This window comes from Cydia amplana, chromosome Z (genome assembly GCF_948474715.1).
Source record: "Cydia amplana chromosome Z, ilCydAmpl1.1, whole genome shotgun sequence".
Taxonomy (NCBI): domain Eukaryota; kingdom Metazoa; phylum Arthropoda; class Insecta; order Lepidoptera; family Tortricidae; genus Cydia; species Cydia amplana.
The window spans coordinates 39454441-39470844 of NC_086096.1; the positions used below are offsets into that span (position 1 = coordinate 39454441).

General features: G+C 36.6%; 1 long non-coding RNA gene across 2 annotated transcripts in view; it reads right to left on the reverse strand.

The window, feature by feature from the left end:
* Window positions 1–782: 782 nt before the first annotated feature.
* LOC134661549 (uncharacterized) overlaps window positions 783–16404 on the reverse strand; it is a 66810-nt gene continuing 51188 nt past the window's right edge. The window contains exons 1-2 of one of the 2 annotated variants that reach the window (XR_010097969.1): window positions 2314–2397; window positions 783–920 (exon numbers count right to left, since the gene is read on the reverse strand). This is a non-coding gene — a long non-coding RNA (uncharacterized LOC134661549). Of the gene's footprint in view, window positions 921–2313; window positions 2398–16404 lie in introns of those variants that run through there. The other variant, XR_010097970.1, reaches the window with a different exon arrangement.

Here is a 16404-nt window from a genome sequence, read left to right on the forward strand (position 1 = left end):
CCGAGATCCTCAAAATATATATACATATAAATAAATATACAATAATTGCTCGTTTCTTATAATTAATATATATACATATAAATAAATATACTAGTATTGCTCGTTTAAAGGTATTATATTATGATTGTCCTCAATGAGCAAAATAAGTAAATGTTAAGTAGGGCTTTTCTAAAGGCATTGTATACTCTACCATTTGATTTAGACAAAAAATCTAGTTTTATCGGAAGGCAATGAGCAATTGTCACAATAAATAGGGCACCAAAATTTTCACGGAAATGATAAAAAAAGCGGCCAAGTGCGAGTCGGACTCGCCCATAAAGGGTTCCGCACCATCAACAAAAAATAGAGCAAAACAAGCAAAAAAAAAAACAAGCAAAAAAACGGTCACCCATCCAAGTACTGACCCCGCCCGACGTTGCTTAACTTCGGTCAAAAATCACGTTTGTTGTATGGGAGCCCCACTTAAATCTTTATTTTAATCTGTTTTTAGTATTTGTTGTTATAGCGGCAACAGAAATACATCATCTGTGAAAATTTCAACTGTCTAGCTATCACGATTCGTGAGATACAGCCTGGTGACAGACGGACGGACGGACGGACAGCGGAGTCTTAGTAATAGGGTCCCGTTTTTACCCTTTGGGTACGGAACCCTAAAAACTACTTAATAGATCTCGTTCAAACCAATTTTCGGTGGAAATTTGCATGGTAATGTAGATCATATTTTTTTTTGGTTTTATCATTCTCTTATTTTATAAGTTACAGGGGGGGGGCACACATTTTACCACTTTGGAAGTGTCTCTCGCGAAGACTATTCAGTTTAGAAAAAAATTATATTAGAAACCTCAATATCATTTTTGAAGACCTATCCATAGATACCCCACACGTATGGGTTTGATGATTTTTTTTTTTGAGTTTCAGTTCTAAGTATAGGGAACCCCAACATTTATTGTTTTTTTTTTTTCTATTTTTGTGTGAAAATCTTAATGCGGTTCACAGAATACATCTACTTAACAAGTTTCAACCGTATAGTTCTTATAGTTTCGGAAAAAAGTGGACCGACAGACAGACAGACAGACAGACAGACAGACAGACAGACAGACAGTTATTTTTAAAAGTAGCTGAACAAACATTGTCTAGTTTGAGGAGTAGAATCTACGTTTTAATTTTTCGCCCGCGTTATAGGCCACACACTGTATATTTAAGATGTCCATATAGTAGAACTCAAAAACTCCTTAAAAATTCCAACTCTAATAACGTCAATTTGAAGGTATCTGGTCGCTGTCTCCGACTGAGCGTGAGCAAAACCCTGTAACATCGGCAGAGGATCCACCGGAGTTCAGCGTCGTCCGTAAACACGCACAATTGGTTGTGTTCTCAAATGTTTTATTCATAAATAGCCGTTATTTAATTAGTCTGAAGCTCCGCAGAGCGCCACGGAGTGTGACCACGCATAATAAGTGGAAAGTATATAATAAATACCAACAACTAGATTATTTTGTTATTGTTTACTATAGGGGTGTCCCTGTTATCGCGAAATGAATCAGCTGTTTCGTAGATTTCGGCAATAATAAAATATCGTTTTTCTACTCCAGCACTTAAATGTGTCAATTAAATGACTGACAGTGATATCTAAAGCAATGTCATTTGAATGCTTTGTCTATAGGCTCATAAGATGACTGCTAGCAGTCATCTTATGAGTATAATACAACTGCTTTATTTTTTTTAAAGATACAAGTTCCGATCATCTTGATTGAAAGAGGTATGTTTTCATTTACAATAATAACTCTTTTTTTTTTTAAATAATAACTCAATTTTTTTTAAATAATAAGTCTTTTTTTTTAATAATAAGTCTTTTTTTTTTTTTTTTTTTTTTTTCTTAAAATTCTCGGGTCCGACTTCGACCCTTGAATTTTAAGAACCCTTATTATATCACTGTTGCATAAACTACTATTTTAAGATCTAGGCCCAAGATGACAATCGTACATCGACAAAACAAAAAATGTATCGGAATAACGAAGCTACCACGACCAAAACCACGTGATATTTCCATACATTATTTAAGTTTCAATTGGCGTTTCTATGAATGATTGTCAACTTGGCTTGTGCGTGCGTCTCGCTTGCGCCAATAGGTACCTATATGTACAAAAAGCATGTAGGTACCTATATGTATGAGCAAAACACACGCTCGAATAATAAAATAACAAAATTACATCATTTTCATTTCTATTGTAATTTCCGCTACAGAAATGAAAAAACCGCCAAGTGCGAGTCGGACTCGCCCATGAAGGGTTCCGTATTTAGGCGATTTATGACGTATTAAAAAAAACTACTTACTAGATCTCGTTAAAACCAATTTTCGGTGGAAGTTTACATGGTAATATACATCATATATTTTTTTTAGTTTTACCATTCTCTTATTTTAGAAGTTACAGGGGGGGGGGACACACACTTTTTATCACTTTGGAAGTGTCTCTCAGACAGACAGACAGTTCTAAGTATGGGGACCCCCAAAATTTATTGTTTTTTTTTTCTATTTTTGTGTGAATGTTTCGGAGAAAACCCTTATTTCCTCTTCCTGCCAGTTAAAAACAAATGGCCCCCGGCAACCAAGATGAAATAATATAAATCCCCGCCCGACATTTTGCTTATGTTTGGGACTTAAGGGAAGAAATAAATGTTGCCGTGAAACCTGTTTGCTCCAGGAAATCATACAGCAGGTGTGTGTGTCGACACAGATTACATTACAAATGTAAGATACGCTACTCTGAAATAAGGGGCGTATTTTCATTGTTCTGTAAATATTATCGACATCCGATAGTCTCTAGATGTATGAAACAGTCACAATATGTTTTGTTTTCTTCGGTATTGGCCTCACAGTATTAGTTATATAGTATATTCGGACTAAATAATACTAATGTCAAGAAAGAGATTTTTTTATCATATTATTATGTAGCCATCGTAATGAACTCATTACTTATGTAAAATAAAGTTGTGAGTATTAAGGTAAACACGCAACTGCGTGTTTACTTTTTAATACTCACATCACCACATTGTAATAACACTCACTTGGCTGATTACTCGTACAAGTAATTACAATTAATTCAAACAGTGGTTGTTATTCAGAGTAGGAATAAGAAGCAGCCGATTGAAACCGCGACGCTTATTTTAATAAATTTAAAAATATGTAAGTTGAGACAATGGGTCCTTGGTCGACAGACATGAAAACTTTCATGGGAGACCTGTCGACACGTCTAGTCGACGCCTCGGGAGACCATAGGGCTGGCGCTTACCTCTGCCAGCGCTATCCCTGGCAATACAGAGAGGTAACGCAGCCAGCGTTATGGGCTCAATGCCGTAGGCGGAGATTTTAGAAGGGGTATTATTTTTATAACATCTTTTAAATATAGTTTATTTAATATTAGTTTACTTTTAATGTTTAGTTTATAGTTAGTTTTAATGTTTTATTCAAATATTGTAATTTCGTTAATAGGCGATTTTTCAGAATAAATAATTACATATAATATAATATTCTCTTTAAATGTGATTAACGGGTGTTATGCGTATAGGGTCGATTGAACACCGCGAGTGGCGAATCGGTCATGGCCACGTTTAATCTATGGCGTGTCCTGGGGCCCGGGAAACGCGTCAGCCGCCGAAAACACTAGTAACACTACTTAATTGTGCCACTTTATTAATAAGACACATGCGGCAACATCTTTCATTTGTGATTTCATATCTTTTTATACCTTTTCCTGTCTTTTGTTCGTTTCTTACACGATATTTTTTCAACACTTATAATACCTTTAAACGAGCAATTCTTGTTTATTTATTTATATTATATTTATATTTATTTATATATATATTTCGGGGATCTCGGAAACGGCTCTAACGATTTCGATGAAATTTGCTATATGGGGGGTTTCGGGGGCGATAAATCGATCTAGCTTGGTCTTATCTCTGGGAAAACACGCATTTTTGAGTTTTTTATGTTTTCCGAGCAAAGCTCGGTCTCCCAGTACGGCTACCATCAGTTTGGCACTGACATAAACGCTATCGAGAACGTAATTTACTTTCTATACATCTCGCTCGTACTCGCATATTAGTGCGAACGAAAATATGCGTGTGCGAAAGTAAATTACGTTCTCGATAGCGTATATGTCAGTTTTGACACTATCAGTGACTCATGGCACCGGTTCAGATATTAAATTATTCTGTTAAGTGAAATAATGTAGGTTAGACTAACTTTTTGATACGGTCATGTTTTTATTTGCCAGCCAACGTTCCAAAAACATGTTTACACGACTTCAGCTCAGCTCAGCGGGGACATCAGTTAGCCGCGACCACGACCAGTGAAACGTCGAATTACATGTAAATTTAGTAAATTTCATTCGACGTTTGAGTGAGCGTATGCCTAGGTTGGTTTTTACTTCTCTACCCTTCTCAGCAAAAGGAAAACTGACTAGAAATATCAAAAGTTTGGCAACGCGCCAATATCACCGATGTGGTAATAAAAAAGTATAGAAATGCAAGTTAAAACAGTTAAAGTTGGCTGTGCAAATACAATCCATGCGGTGCCTATTATTTTCGACCTCCACAGGAACTTCACAACATTAGCCGCGGCTCCATTTATGTGTCGCGCTGTGAAAAAGGGAGCTTACAGCATAAGGCGCTTACGTGTTTTTAAAGATATAACGGTATAACTATGACTGTGAGAGTCTTAAGCGGCAACTACATTTAATTCTCTTTTTTATTGAGTATTTGTAGAAATAATGAGAAAACAACAAAGGTTTTTTTAAGCGATGCAGTGGTTGGCTGAAGTGATTAGGTATTAGGTACTTAATGAAGCTTTTAGTTTCCATAGACAGAGATGCGAGAAATAAAATAAAAAACACCCTATACAATCTCTAACCATAATGGCTCCTCTACACGTTGGCCAAACGCTCCGCCAACGCTTGGCCCATGAGTTGGTCGGAACGCTACTACCCTATGGCGAATTTCAGTTGTGATCTGACCGGTTTCCAAGATGGACGTGGAAGCATTAGCCGCGGTAGCAATTTATTTATACGCCACGTACCATTATTTTCATCAAGTACCTAATTAATCTGTCAGCTCCCACGGCTCATATATGAGCCAGAAAAAAAAAAATGTCGTAGAAGCTGCAAGAGTTTTTTGATGATACCTACTTCCCGAAAATAAATGAATGTTAGATTTTTTTAAAGAATTAAATTAATTAAATATCTTTTTTAATTTCATGTTACCTTATAATTTGCTTAAATTATTTTAGAGCATATTAAAAATTTTATTTAATGTTGTTACTAGCTTACCAACATAGCTGTGCAAATTGTGCATTGTGGGTACTTACTATTATATAGTTAGATATGTATCTAATATTCATTTATTTAACTATAAGTATATAGGTATTGTTATATTTATTTATTTAAATTGTAGATGTACTGTCTGCGTAAATTTCCTATTCCTTCATTCTTCCATAACGAGGCCACGTACTCGTCATTTTAATTAAAAAAACGAAAATTTATACTGAGCACAAACGTCCGCACTCGACCGCGTTCGAGCACGCACTGCCGATTGGACCAAGTGTAGATGCGTACCGCAAACTCTTGTCCAATCCCTTTGATGTGCGGCCGAAAAACCCACACCGCGGCCAACTCATCGCCAACCCGCGCGCCAAAAGCCAACCGACACCAATACCCCCTCTACACGTTGGCCCAACCTATTGGACCAATAGGTTGGGCCAATGTGTAGAGGAGCCATTATATTCATTTATATCACGCTTAGCTGAAGAGTTTGTGGCCAATCGGAGGTCACGGGTTCGAACCCCGGGGGCACCATTCAGATTTAACAACTCGTTATGGTTTTGAACTGGTGAATTGATATTGATACGACCTTGACGTTCGTCTTGGTAATTACTCGCACTTCATTTCACAAGCATCAATCAGCGTGAGCGATCTTCAAGGTCATATCAAAATGAGATCAAAACCGTTACAAGTTGGTAAATCTTAGAACATATGTACGAAATATAAATTATTATGTAGGTAGATATGTACCAATTGCTTTTTAGGTAAGAAGAAAAAGATCGTGAGGAAACCATACTGATCTCGACAAGGCCTAGTTTCACGGTTGGAAAGTCAGATAAAAGTCGCTTTTGCAATGCCTGTATCAATTTTCGGGATTAGGTTGCCGAAGCGGACCCCGGGATTAAGGAAACTCTATAATTTACCTGCATCAACACAATGGTCCATTTCACACAATCACACACGAGTTAGCTGGAACATTACTTTCCCCGCGTCTACTCGCCAACCACCCAAGGCCTCCGGAGTCAAATGTGTAATGTTAACGATGGTAAGCGTTTATGCTAATGGTAATGGCCCCGGGCCGGGATCGCGTCCCTGGGGCGCTGTTCTGTAGAACTACCCGCAGATACCGGGTCAGTAATGGGACGCTCCTGTTTTGTCACCGTTTGGTAAGTGGGCCAAGCTTATTTTGTTGTGGATTTAGTTTTATCGTCAGTTTTGGAAAAATTTTGCTGGTTTTGAAGAGCTCCTGATTCTGGATGGAATAAATACGAAATCACAACCTGTTCCGATCACCACTGTAGGTACGAGTATGTCTAATTGTGTACACTGTACAATAATACCTAAAATTTACTTAAATTTCTATACATCTTGGCAAATTAATCGTTTCCTGTCATCTTCAGACGCACAGCTCGTGTTATTTATCGTATTTTTATTACCCAAGGGACTGCAAAAAAATAAAGTACCCAAGGAACATTATAATTTAATCTGAAATATAAACTTACAGTGCCAAAAGGGCATCTTATGTAAATAAAAAATTACATGAATGCTGAGCCGTTCAGGGAGATTTATAACGATCTCCCTACGTACATCTCACCATTATTGTCATTCATTTTTAGTGTACCGCACAAACTTTGTTCGCGGTACACTTATGGGATCACATCGGTCTTGCAAATCAGTTAAATGTGTTTTTCTCAGAAACCGTTTAACGTAGATAGCTAAAATTTGGAACAGTTATAGCAATTACCATCACTAATATTATTAATACGTCAAAACTGCTTACTTATTATTTTAGGGGGAAATTTGGGGGTTTAATGGGGTCAGCTGAAATTATTTTTTATTTGTAAGAATCGTGTCGGGTACCATTAGAAAGCTTGTAAAAAATTGAGCCGATGGACTGATTTTGACTTCATTTTAGAGTGCAGTGGTTTCGCTAAAAAATGCATTTAAAGTTGCAAGTTATCATACAAAAAATTTCACCTCTGTCCTGGCGATTTTCGCGAAAACTATAGCTAACAGGCAGCTGACCAGTCAATACCCATCAACTAAAAAAATGATGTAGACGGCGGGAAAATTATCTGCTTAACCTTATCTTTATTAGTTTTTCAACTGAAACCTGATCTTTCGTTGCTTAGGGTTAAGGTTACTAGCTAACACTGGTCATTTCATATAAGTAGTTTTATCGAGAAAGATCCTTACTTCCAACTTTGACATTTACAGTTTATGACTTATGTGCTTGACACAAAGTTTAATTCTCCTTGCTTATTTTTGTGGGATATTCATTTTTTCTGAATAGTCTACTATAAGTATGAGTGAGAAAAAGATCTACAAAATACAACCTTGTTAAAATGCAAAATAAGGTTAAATATAGAACGGGCTTTCCAACCAAAAGACTATCTCAATCTGCTCAATATAATTTTTTTCACAATAAAGCACATAAAGTTAGTAAGGCGTCAAGTCAATAACAAAGTCATCTGATACCTTTGAACGAGCAATTCTTGTATATTTATATATTTTGGGTATCTCGGAAACTGCTCTAATGATTTCGATGGTATTTGTTATATGGGGGTTTTCGGGGGCGAAAAATCGATCTAGCTAGGTCTTATCTCTGGGAAAACGCGATATGTTTTCCGAGCAAAGCTCGGTCTCTCAGATATTAACCTATTAATGCGGTTAGAAGTACATTATAAAAACGGAATTACTGATCCATAAAATGTCATTTAAATTAATTTTGCTTACACTCTCTCACTTTGTTGGCTTAGTCGAACTCTACATTTTTAACAGTTAACATAATATTTAAGTCTATGTATATATGGTATGGAACTACATACAAAAGCAAATCAAATTAATAAATAATAAATAAGTTCTAAATTTAATTCAAATTGAAGCAGTATAGAATACGGAGCTATAATGGTCAACCGTAGAATGTAGAATACTAAGGACCTATCGAGTCTGAGCGCTTCGATGTAACGTTGCACTGTAGTTTTGCCATTTTGACTCCTATAATTACTACTAGCGACCCGCCCCGGCTTTGCACGGGTTAACAAATTATAATCTACTTTAAAAAACCGCATCAAAATCCGTGCATAGTTTAAAAGATCTAAGCATACATACAGACAGACAGACGGCGGGAAGCGATTTTGTTTTATAAAAAATACTATTAGCGATAAATTATCTCCTAGTTGTTGTCGGATTACAATGTCTCGCTTTTCGTATAATTATACTTGCGATTGATTACATCGAGGATGAATGTGTCACTGAGTTTCATAGGATACTTTCACAAAATACAAATTACCGTCGTAACCCGCGATGTACTTTTAATGCAGGCTATGCAAATAATAATCTCTTAACGACACGGTAAATTAAACGTAGAAATAAAACTATTAAAACGGATTATATAGCGTATATTGAATTTATTTACTTTTGTTTATCTTGATGTACCTAGTATAAATTCAAAATATGCGATAAAAACCGTTTTAATTGTTTTATTTCATGAGAATCATGAGTAACTATCGCGGTAACCGAAGACAATACTAAACGTAAAAGCTAAAAAACCGGCAAAGAGCATGATCATGCTCAGTGTATCAAAAAATGTATATCTAAAAACAGGCAAACAATCTCTTTAAAAATATAAGGATGCGTGCGGTACACTAAATGCCACGAGCTACGACTCGGGCTTGGCCAAATTATTGTTATTTTACATTAGAAGCCGTCAAAGTGGCATCGTATAAAAATAGGATAATAAATAATAATATAAATATTGTTTTCACCCGATTACAGGACAGCTAAGTAGTTTCTGTCAAGAGTAATCCTTTCAGTCTTTTTCTTTTTAAGCCTCGACACAAGTTTTCACTCTGTAATCACATCATCATCATCATTTTAGCCTTCGGTCGCCCACTGCCACTCACTGCACTGCACTGGTCACTCTGTAATAATAAAGTCGAACTAGAATTCTATTTAACTTATTTTAAGACCCGAGTCTTTTGTAGATACTTGAGTGACCTTCAGAGAATTCTATTTTTTTTTAATCAAAATGCATCACGTCATCTTGATTCAATTCATGGCTTAGATATAAACGTCTCCTCGTTTAAACACACACCACACACTACCCCTGTTAGTAGGTACTATGAAGTATAGGTAGTATCATATATTTCTTTAATGGAAACTTATATTTACTGAATATGTCATGACCTCAGTCATGACTTTGATGATTATAATTATAAAATGTGTGTTCTTAAAGTTTATAAACATTATATTTATGTCAGTGTAAGATGTCTAGACCTGAACATCTTAAGTTTTTTACCTGGATGAGTACGCAAGGTAATAATTTGTATAGTTTCTTCCATACCATACCTTAATCCTAAAAGGGCCGGCCGATCCGACTTTCGAATAATATTTATATCCTTCTGCTGCCTTTAATTTTGCTTACTTTTGGCAGATTTATGCCGATCATGGCATTATGTATGTGGCATTGTGTATTACCTAAAGGTTGTCTGGAAGAGATCGCTTTTTAGCCATAAGACCGCCTGTTGTTTAACCTCTTCTTCCTGTATTATCTGTATTGTTTTCTGTAATGAGGTGTGCAATAAAGAGTATTTGTATTGTATTGTATTGTATTGTATTGTATGTACTTCTACGTACAACTGGAAGCACACTTGGGAACAAGTACCACAACGGATTAAGTGAGGGCCAACGATAAATAGAAGGCCGTAATGGCTTCCGATTTGAGTCTCATGGGTGTTTGGCGAAAATAAATGGTTTTAGAGTACTCATCGATCATCATCATCATCCATCATTATGGTGGCCTTTCGGTGATCCAATCTTGGTTGTAGGCCTCTTCCCTCTTCTTCCACTCCTCATCACACAAAGTCATACTCATTAGAAATCGTACTCATCGATATAAAATTTAAAAATTGATGTTTTTCAAGTCTTAACTGCGGTACCCGTCCCAAATTTTTGAGTATTTATGCAATCTTTGAAAGGCAGACGAATTTGACCAACTTTAAAGGGAGAGCAGCGCGTGATTGCCCTTGCATTCTATACCAAAGGTCTCTAAACATTTTTACCTGGGGGCCATATTGCGCCTCCACAAACTTTCACGCGGGGAACCATCGGTTTTTTTCGCACCGGAAAATCGGCTAATGTAAGGCGAAGGCCCACAGCTGACCACAGTGGGCTTCCGCGTTAGCTGTCCGCGGGCCGGATTTGGCCCGCGGACCGGGGTTTGGAGACTCCTGTTCTATACGAATCCCTTACGGGATTACGGTAGCCTGCAGGAGAGATGGTGCTCAGGCATACAACTACGTTCATATTACTAAGTACATTTTTTTTTGTTCTATTGGCCTATTTTTAATTGCTAAGAAAAGGGTCAAAGTGGTATGTATTCCAGTGTAAATAATTCCTCGTGGCAGAACGTAAAGACAAAAGGAAATATACCTACGTGGGGTTCTGAATGGAGTCCATTGTTGTTCTTCGGTTTCGGATGAAAGTTTTCCGCGCTCAACTTGTAATCCCGGTGAGAGTTACGGTTCAAAACAAATGCTTTATAATGCTTTAACTCAATTTATTTTCAATTTTATATTATTCATATTCAAATTGAACCTAAATAGCACCAATAACAGATTTTAACATTTCGGAGGCAGCTATAATGGTACCAAACCATTAATTAGTAATATTGCAAACCCGATTCAATAATATAGGTAGGTACCTACACATGTAATAAAGTATACGTTTAAATTAAAAACCTGAATGGAGGTAAATAAAATAATGTACGGCGTTGGCGTGCGCTTGGAAATAAGGAGTAAACGAATTCCATGATAGAAACGTAGCTTTAATTTTTCGCCTTCGTGAGCCGATATATTGAAAATTCTCAGATCCGAGCTTTTTTCAAGACTTTGATTGACCGAAGCGTAGCGAAGGTCTACGTTTTGACTCGGGCATTTTGCTTTTGTATGTCCGGATGTTCTCCTCTACAGGTCGCAATTCTTAACCGATTCTCGTGAAATTTTGTGACCGAATTCTATGACTAAATAATTTTTTTTTTGTCAATCCGGTTTTTGGAATTTTTTCAAAATGGCGGAGTCGTGATAGCTCCCGTCTAAACAAATAGTCGTATCGGTATCATAAGAGTTTTTTCTTTTTGAGATATGTTTATAGATTAAATGGCCTAAAATTCAGAAAATTTGTATCGCTGGTTTTGGCGGTATTTAGATATTTAATTTTTACTTGAGAATGAGTAGCTAAATTTCGTCGGCTTTAGTAAGAACTTTAACGGCGTATTTTGCAAACGTTCGCTTTATTTGTTTGCATCGGGAGGTCTCTGGTTCCATCCCCAGTAATTGTATACTGCTACATAACTTTTTGTATTTTTTTTTCTTAAATTTCGTATAGTTGTTTTTTATTTAATTTTTTTATTTTGAAAAAATGAAAAAAATAGTATTTTTTATTTATCAAGCGCGGGTAAAGCATATTCGTTTAATTTTTGTTTGTAGCTTTATGTAGTTTTTAATTTTAGTTTATAATTATTTGTTCATATTACATGTACTATATCTATATTTTAATAAATATTTTTGCAAGAGATGATGGCTTTTTGCGCCTTAAAGAAAATTTTATTCTTGAACATACGCCGCCATACCTATGGCCTATGCTCGTCTAGATGGCGACACCATTTTATATTTAAAATTTTTTACTCATATCAGTGAAAGAACATGGGTCAAAATCATATGGCGTTCTAAAAATAAAAATAAATGATTTATCCATACATAAACTTTATTCTCACTGAGTGCATAAACAAAAATACATATATACATTTATTGAAATCTGACTGCTCCTATGCTGCCCCCTGTAGTTCACGCCCGCTCCCTATAGGGACCGTGCACGCGGGCGTGTGCGGTCAAAATCTCTGCAGACTTTTCTTGGTCTAACTCTATACATTTCTATACAATTAGTATGGCGACGTGGATACTTAAGTTGGGGCACCGACCGTACACTGACATCGAAATGATATTTTTATCATATTATTTAGTAGTCATCGTGCGTTTCGCTTGCACCAATGCATGTACGGACAAGAACGAGCGAAATGCACGATAACTAAATGACATCAGTCAGATGTCTTTCTGATATCAGTGTACCTACGTTTGAATTGGCCTGTTAGCCAAAAATTGTTTCGTATGTCCATCTGTTCTACTCTATAGGTCGCATTTCTAAACCAATTCCTGAATTTTGTAAGCAGGTTCGATAGTTAAGTTTTTATTGTCAAATTAGATTCTCTAAATTCTTCTAAACAACGGAGCCATACATTTATTCAGTTTTAAGCTTTGCTCGCGAGGTCTACAGCTCACAGAGCCACTAGTTATTTATTTTAGTAATCTTGCTTCAAACCAAATTGTATCCGTCAATTCCGGGTACTTATCTACTTATTTATCAACTTGAACGTCTTGCATTCTGAACTGAACCCTCACAATGAGTTTTACGCGGCCATAAACGCCAGCGACTGCGTTACCTCAAGAAGTGAACAAAATAGTGTGAAAGAATCGTACAAGATAAAACCTATAAACAAAATATATAAATAAACAAGAATTGCTCGTTTAAAGGTATTAGATAAAAACAAATATGGTACCAAAATGGGCGCGTTACGTCGCGTCCCATTTAACCGACTTAACACAGCTAATTGGTCATATTATGCTTTAATTGGGGATTATCAGTGTTCAACGAGCGCCGCAGGCCTCCAGGGGAACGATGAGAATTAGTGGCAAAGGCCAGAGTGAAAGAAAAAAAAGGGCGACTGCAAATAATATAGAGACGACTTCGCAAAGCAGCGTAGTATTATTTTTATGGTCGTTATCGGCAATTCCACTACGAATAGGAAATGCATGAAGTATTTATAAAATTACTCAATACACTAGTTTAACTACGATTTGTTCCCATTAGTATTAACGGTATCCTAGCCTAGTATTAACTCTCCTACGAAGCTGAAGGTCCGGTTCGAATCTCAATAAGAGCGTTCATTTTTATGTTTATCATGAATCAAATTGTTCCTGTTTTGTATGTTTATATTAAGTAAATGTATATACATACCTTCAACTTTAGCCTTATTGAGCTTACTGTAGGGCTAAATAAGTTGATTTGTGTGAGATTGTTAAATAATATTGATTAAATATTTAATAAATATTTATCATTTGATCCTGAGCTGACAGCAATGGGGCTCACAGAGAAGATTAATTACTTTGTAAATCGGCTCAGATGTCAAGGATTTCAGAATCTCCTGTCGACGGTTTTATTGGCCAATTTACTATAGGTACAACGAGAGAAATTGCATTAATTAGCAACGTGCCTTGGCTGATATGATGACAATATCTAGAGAAAGGTGGACTACCTACTAAATTCCATACACTTTGGCAATTATTACGTACCCACTAATAATGTAGGTAGTTATTTACTAGCTGACGTATTGTGACTAGTCGAGTATGAACGAATGCGTGGGTTGGCATCAGAATTACTTAAGTGGGTATTTCTTATTATATTTCTAGTATTTGATTAAACAGATATTGAATACTTAGGTACATTAAAAAAGTGTGATTTTTTAATGGAAACATTATATTAGTTTAGTATTTTGATGTATACATATATTGGCATTAAAAATATGAGTCATTATTAAAAATGTTTATTTAGTTTCATCCGCCGCGTTCTGTCTGTGACCAAATCTTGCAAGTTAAATTAGACGCTCGGTCTATTTTGCCTAAATACTTACCTACTGTGTAAATTATATTTGCTCGTAAAATATGCTTATAAATGAGGTGTACCTTTGATGAATTTCATAATTAAATTTCGCCCTTAAATTTGTGCTTCACATTACACCTGCAACTAAGCATCGTGTAAACGATTTCTTAACACTTGACATTTATTATCGAAAAAGCATGTTAACTTATCACTTCTCACCTGCACTTGCTACTTTGCAAAGGTTCCGTCACACATGAGCGTTTTCCGGGCGGGGCGTGAGCGGGGCGTGAGCGTTTTATATGTAAAAGCGGCGCGCCCCGCTCACGCGCCTGTGTGACTATACGCCGGACGAAATGGCCCCCAAACAACCTACTCCGATTGAAACATTTAAAACAAATGGAGTTTAAACGCTTCCAAAATGGCTGAATAATCGAAATGTAAGCACTTAGCTTGATTCATAGGCAATTTGTTTCCGTTTGAGTGGTCCGGAGCTTTTCGAGATGATATGGCTGGCGGCTGCGGGGCGGGGCGGGGCGTTCGGAAACGGCCGATATAATTGCAGTTTCATTATGGTAGGCGGGTGCATTTGGTTTGATGTTTAAATAGTGCGAGAACAAGTGAAGACTAGTTATTACTAAGTCGATGTCGATTAAATTATGACGTAAGACAGTAATTTTTAAATATTATTATCGTTTTAACAATAGAATGAACTGAATCCATAATGACGAACTGGAAACAAAAAATCCCATAGAAAATGACACTTATTGCAAACGCGTTGCTCACGTCAGGCTATCGAATTAAATTTACACTGGTACCGTACAGGGGTACCGTGCCAAAAGTACATACGGGCATTTTCATTTTAACTTGCACTTTAAAGCACGACTTAAGTCGTGTTTCAGTAGGTAACGTCTAACCGTTCCATTCCTGACAAAATGTATGGGATTTGACATTGACCGTCAGTTTTGTAACGATTGCTAACCGGCCGTTAAAGGTGTACAGTTAAGTGAAAATGTCCATACAAGCCAATAAGAGCGCTAGGGGCGTTAGTGTAGATGTGTACACGTCTTTCAAAATGTCAAATGCATGAAGAGAGAAGTTTTGGGGGTCTCGTCTCAAGCTACTTTATCGCTTTTTAGGGTTCCGTAGCCAAATGGCAAAAAACGGAACCCTTATAGATTCGTCATGTCTGTCTGTCTGTCCGTCTGTCCGTCTGTCCGTCTGTCTGTCCGTCCGTATGTCACGGCCACTTTTCTCTAAGAACTATACTGTTGAAACTTGGTAAGTAGATGTATTCTGTGAACCGCATTAAGATTTTCACACAAAAATAGAAAAAAAACAATAAATTTTTGGGGTTCCCCATACTTCGAACTGAAACTCAAAAAATTTTTTTTTCATCAAACCCATACGAGTGGGGTATCTATGGATAGGTCTTCAAAAATGATATTGAGGTTTCTAATATCATTTTTTTCTAAACTGAATAGTTTGCGCGAGAGACACTTCCAAAGTGGTAAAATGTGTGTCCCCCCCCCTGTAACTTCTAAAATAAGAGAATGATAAAACTAAAAAAAATATATGATGTACATTACCATGTAAACTTCCACCGAAAATTGGTTTGAACGAGATCTAGCAAGTAGTTTTTTTTTAATACGTCATAAATCGCCTAAATACGGAACCCTTCATGGGCGAGTCCGACTCGCACTTGGCCGCTTTTTCACTCTTCATTATTAAATTGTGGTACTTAAATCTTTGTCCATCTTTGATTATAAGCATAGTAAACAATAGATATAGCTCAATAAATGTTAGTGGTTTAAAAAAAGTGCCAATTTAAATATAATAATATGCAAAATTAAACAGGTTAGAAAAATAATAGACGTTAAATTACCTGTTTTTCTGGACCTCCATCTACAGTGGCGCCAACTGGTGAGCACAAAAATGATAGCCCTCATTCGAACGTACACTGATATCAGTATGATAAATGCGGGTTGGCCTGAGAGTGTAGCCTGATTTGTAATCATATCAACACGTTACGCGATTCGGCGGACACATATGGGCAAATTGCATTCGCGTTGGCGAACTATTGGCTCCATTCACGGCATAATGGGCAGTTAGGCTGCCATTATTGGTTCAGCTGCGTCAGAGACAAAGTTAGAAAAGTTTCTGTTTGTTTTAATAATATCATTATGAATGACGGTCTGAGGTTTTTACGCAACGCCGTATTTCACGAGCCTTAGGTAAGTTGGACTAACTATTAAGCTGAAGATGGCATTTTCGACATACATTAAAACATACTTTTTATCGGGTTTAAAATATTCATTACTTTGGCGTGACCAGAAATAGGGCGTGCCAAGGGATCTTTGGAAGTGTGCAGTGCACG